Source organism: Anoplopoma fimbria, chromosome 10 (genome assembly GCF_027596085.1).
Source record: "Anoplopoma fimbria isolate UVic2021 breed Golden Eagle Sablefish chromosome 10, Afim_UVic_2022, whole genome shotgun sequence".
In the NCBI taxonomy this organism is placed as follows: Eukaryota; Metazoa; Chordata; class Actinopteri; order Perciformes; family Anoplopomatidae; genus Anoplopoma; species Anoplopoma fimbria.
This window is the reverse complement of record NC_072458.1, coordinates 17,463,275-17,469,274: the sequence shown is the minus strand read 5'-3', so window position 1 is coordinate 17,469,274 and position 6,000 is coordinate 17,463,275.

The window sequence follows — 6,000 nt, the reverse complement described above, 5'->3', positions numbered from 1 at the left end:
AAATTATGGATTTAATTGGGTTAGCGTTGCAGCTGGGCAGCTTGTTAGGCACTTCAAGCACATCACCCCTGCATGCAAGACAATCATTTAGTCTGTTTATGGTTAATGATCGGTTAACAAGGTTCTGCTATTGGTCAGAAAAAATCTTAATCAGTATCCCTACTTGTAACACTATTACTGCTAGTATCACAGCTACTATGTCTGCTGCTAGTAATACAAATATTACTAACATCTACTTGTATTGCTATGGCTCCTGATGTTACTGTTCTTCTATTATTGCTGCTGTTACCATGCCATTTCCACTGCTGCAAAATAGAAATAAAACACAATAACAACTGGAGGCCATTTGTCCAGATGGATGTAAGAATTGCTGGATTGGATGGGGCGGTCTGCATCACTCAAAGCCAAAAATGAAACAGCTGTGGTGCACCACAATCATCATGTACTGGCCACCATATCCCAGAAGGTCACCAGGCCAGCTGTTGAAACGTGGACACACATCTGCTTCTTTGAGAAATAAAAAACATCATATACCAGCCCACTTGTGGAATAACTTGGAATGTGTTACCAAATTAGAAAAAGTGAAGACTCTTGTTGATTTTCTGCCTCTGCGATACGAGCCAAGGTCAAATTTGAGTATTGTGGAGTAGGACATCACATACTTTAACATATGTTCTACAACGTAACGGCAGATCAGCACATTATGGACAAAGATGAAAAAGAAAGAAAAAAGCCTTTTCAGAATAGAAAGTGAAATGTTCCACAAGTGACAAAACATTAAACAAATTATTTTGGCAAATAATTTGAACCTATGGTCTGTTAACTAACCCTGATAAGTGAACAACTGTCGCTACGCCTGTCAAGCTTTCTCTGCTCTTTAGTTTTTTGGTTTTGGGAAGGCAGATTTAAGAAAAGATTTTCACTCTTCTCTGTTGTTGCTGCCTGCACAAAAGTCTTGCTAACTGCATCTTGTGAATATGAAGTTTATCCCACAGTGAGTGTGGGTCACCTTCAGCTTAATCAAGTGTGTCAAACAAAATACAATGAAAGCCTCCTCTTGCCTTGAGGCGCTGTCAGCGTACAAATAATTTCAGCTGCTTTAATTTCAGTAGAGCACACTTAATCCTTGTGAATTTTGGCAATATTTAATCTCAAACATTGTCTGAAATGTTGAAGTATATTGCTAAAAATGAGAAAACATTTTCTTATTTAATTTTTACATCTTTGGCTGAGGTTTGAAGAACTGTCTTTTCCCCACCAGCTGCAAAACAAGGCGATGACCTCTGGTTGTGCAAGATGGTCATGGTCAGGAGAGTCCAAATGGGAGAAAAACATCTGTCACCAAGAAGGACACCAACAAAGACCTTTCTCTAGGTCGAGTTCATGTAGGAATAACCCAACCAAGGACAGCGTGTGTGTGTTTGACCCGTTCAACCATATTTATGTGAATGAGATCGTAAAAGGATACATAAGAGGACTTGAGGAGGGTTTGCCCTTCGCTTTCCTCTGTCTTAATCAATGCTGGCAGGAGGAGTTTTGATTTACGGTTCCCAGGATCTGTGCTCCAGGAACAACCCCAGCTGTTCCATTGACACAGCTGAGGCCAGGAGCGAGATGAGTAATATAATTAGCCAATGAATGAAAGGAGGAAGATGGAGCGATGGGTCTGCATGAAGGGCTGGGGGCGAGGCGTGGGGGTGCAGATGCCCGCCGATGTTCCCACACGACACAGCCATATCTCAGTGTTTACAAAAGCCCTGCTCCGATGTCATCCTCTCAGCATAATTAAATGAGATAAAAGTCGCAGTGGAGGAGTCAGCCTTAAAGCCTAACGACTGCATCAGTGTGGCGCTGCTCCACTGTTCATGTTTCTGTGATATCAACATGCTCAGTTACATCTCTGCTGGGGCGGCTCAGCAGCTCGTGCACACGCTGAGGAATTATTGGAGAGTGAGTACGAGGCAGAGGAGACCGATACAGGTAGATAGATTTTTGCACTTTAGCTGCAAAAACCTGATTTGTGCAAAATTTTAGAAATGAAAGGCATTGGGTTTTATCCTGTTTTATTGATTACAAATCCAATATCCAATATCCAACGCCAGGTGCGCGGGGGAATTGTTTGGAGAAGCGAGCGGTTTTTCTGCACTTAAAATACAGTACCAGTCAAAAGTTTGGACACACCTTCTCATTCAACTACTTTGAAGAATCTAAAATATAAAACATATTCTGGTTTGTTGAGCATTTGTTTGTTTACCACATAATTCCATATGTGTTCCTTCATAGTTTGGATGTCTTCAATATTAATCTACAATGTAGAAAAAAAATTAAAAAGAAAGAAAGAAAAACCATTGAATGAGAAGGTGTGTCCACACTTTTGACTGGTACTGTATAGTTTTTAATAGAATAAATGCCAATACATATGGAGTGAATCTGAATATTTCATTAGATGAAAAGATTATGAATTTTGGAAATGAATACATAACATCTATCTTTTATTGATTACATTCAGACTTCTGGACTTTACAACGCTCTATATAACAGGAGTCCAGCCATTGTTACACATTCACCACTGGTTGAGTATACAGGTCCGTGTCCACCAAAGCCTTTTTTTCCCAGCTGAAAACACCAGGCTCTCTTCTAGAAAACGGCCAGCTGGGAGCACTTGAGATCACTATGGAGGCGCAGCATTTTTTCACCTGAGACGCTGTAGTTGCAACTGGTTGCTAAGATAAACGATGTACAGTACTTGCTCTGGCCCTTGCTCTTGATGAAGCATGTAGCAAGAGAGGACGGACCTATTATACATCTTGGCGAGTATCATCGATTTGTTCAGATTTTGAACAAGTTTTTTATCTCACCAGGTGAAAATCGTATGATTCAGTGCCTCAGATATGAGGTCACCATAAAGTCCACTGTAAAAGCATTAAAAAATATAGCATATCATACACAATCAGACCACAACATACTCATAATTGAACAGATTTGATCGCATTTTTATGGTGAGCTATTTGTCCTGCCCCTCCTCCACTGTGATTGGGCATCTGTGTAAAAAGTGAGCGCAGCGTTTTATACAAAGTTGAACAATCAATTTGGTAATCCAAGCATAAGTAGGCACTAGAAAACTCATAATCTGCCATTATGCCAAAATCTTTAACGCTGCAGTCCGTGTATGTTTGTAGAACATCAAACACAGCGAAGCTTCTAGTGTTTGTGATGTTAAACCTTGTTCATCATTATTCAAATAATTTCTGATATCAGCTTTAAAATTGGCACAACTGCCTATTTAAATATCTAATAAAATGTGATCCATCCTCTTATCAGTGTCCAAAAGCCTGAGAAACAGCTGTTAGACCATCATGAGACATTGAGTTTGGCAGCAAACATCAAGCAGAATTGAATTCTGCATATTCTAGTTGGCAAACGGTCTGAAAGTGTTACAAAGCAGCACCATGTAGCTTTGATCTCCGCCACAGAGAGCAGAAGTTGACAACATTTGTGCACATGCAGCCTCCTCACCACCTCACAGTACACTGTTGCCCATTAAGTGGTTAATGATGTCATGTAATGAATGTTCCCTCGCAGTGCTCCTCACAAGCTCTTCGGTCTGGAGAGGACGTCACCAAATGAATCACTGTGCGTAGCGGTGTTTCCACACAGCACTGCGCTCTCCACAGTTTATCCACAGACATACATGTGTACACTTAAACTGATCTCACTTGATGTAAAAACCTGAAAAACAAATGTCATTGGGTTGATTCGTAGCAGACAAACTGCATCTATAAAAGCATTGTGAGACTAAATACCTTAATATTTATATCTTCAAATGCCATTCATTTACTAATAGATAATGACTGATGTAATAATGGACAACTAATAGATAAAATATGGTATATATATATATATATTTATGGTACTTCAAACTGAGTGATTAACATAAAAGTCATCACTTAAATGCCCTGCATGAGGTAAACCCCCTTAAGTTAAAGTAATTATTCTGCCTGATTAGACTTCTTCACTGAGCAGACTGCCATCTTGTTATCTTCGTCGCATAGATAGATAGATAGATAGATAGATAGATAGATAGATAGATAGATAGATAGATAGATAGATAGATAGATAGATAGATAGATAGATAGATAGATAGATAGATAGATAGATAGATAGATAGATAGATAGATAGATTGTGTCATGCACAAAAACGTGCCCAACCCTCATGGGTTTACAAGACACCAACAGTACAGCTGCAGTGGATCCACATCTCATCAGGTCACATTTGATTACAAAATGACATGTTGCTTCACCGCTCCATCTTAAATCTACTCTTGGTCTCAAGATCGGTTTCAAGACCACGTTTTAAAGGTCTTGTCTCTGCATAGACCGCATATTTGTACAGCGGTGACAAGGTTTCAGTCAAAGGGGGCGCTAGATTTTATTGCAAGACCACAACTGCGGGGATATCGCTAAATTGCCTGTGCATTGTCTTATTTATTTGTTAACATTAAATTCAAGACATTTCTCATGGCATACTTATACACACATATACAGTATATATATATATATATATATATATATATATATATATATATATATATATATATATGAAATGGAATGGAAGGGGAATCCTTATTTGTTTTCTGTGGGTGTTTTTATGGGAACGTGGGTCTTTGTGATAAATTTGTGAAGTGACTTGTGTGCGTGGTCCACATTTATCTGAATTGTCACATGCAGTGTGTAAGTTCGCACGTCTCTGGTCTTGGTCTTGACTCAGTCTCAATTCCTCAAAGTCTTGTTCTTGTCTCAGACTCTCGATACTCTCTGGTCCTAGCCATGACTCGGTCCTTATACCTTTATCCTTCAAAACCCCATTTCCGACATAAACCCCCCTTTATGTTAATCTGATGGGTGAATTAGCACCTTACTCACTTTGAGTAAAAGTCACAACAGCATTCTTACCAGGTCCAAATTAGTAACATTTCTGTAGACACAAGTCTGAATTGAATGCCGTCAGATCAATGTGAACGACTGCAGCAGCACAAGGTTAAACATGCAGAGAAATAAATTAAATGCGAGTCATGTTCGCTTCTGTGAGAGAACCCTTTAGGCTATATGGTTCAATTATGGTCTCCTTCTCTGCTCCTAGCAAATAAAAAACAGAAGATAAGAGATTCGTATCATGCCGGATCAGTCTATAAAAAAACTTTATTAGGAATATTTTAATGTCTTGTCATTGAATGATTGACGTTGGAGAGAGAAATCTATAGGGGATTCAGTGTGAGATGAGAGGTGGGCGTCCCTCAAGCTCTCAGGGTCATTAATATTAAAGCTTCAATTGTAAAATACGTTTTATAATTCGGTCCTGATGCAGCCTGAGAGAGAACAGAAAGCACTTTTCTTCCTTTGTACGATTGCTTTCCAAGGCATGGTCCTGTCAGCATGAAGCCATTACAAACATTTACATAACATTCACCCCGACCTGAAGGACAAACAGCCATCACTCTAACAGCTTGAGGAAGCCATCAATGTTTCATGTACCATGTCTTTATTGATATATGAAGGCCAGTTACCCAACTCAACCTGAGCGGGGCCTTTAACTTTGACCATGAGAGAACCTGCTGTTTACCATTTAAAAGCCCTTAATACATTTGAATAATAGGATCCATTTATTTATCCTTTTGTAGATTATCCTCATCCATAACTCCTTAATGAAGGACCTTCTATGGTACAAAAATAAAGGTTACATGTAATATTCTGTAGATTTCACATGGGAGTTTACCCAGTAGCCTTAAGCATTTACCATTAGCATTTAAAATACCATTAATTAAGTCACCTTGACTTCCTAACCTTGATGTTAGGAATCCCTTCAAATATTTTTCATCCGGAAACATTTGTGTATTTATGTTACCCTTAAATTGTAATTCATTAGTTAATTTAGGTCTTTTAAAATTAAAATAATTGAATCGTGTTTGCCTTTTCAAATTAAAGGCTTTCTGATAACCACAC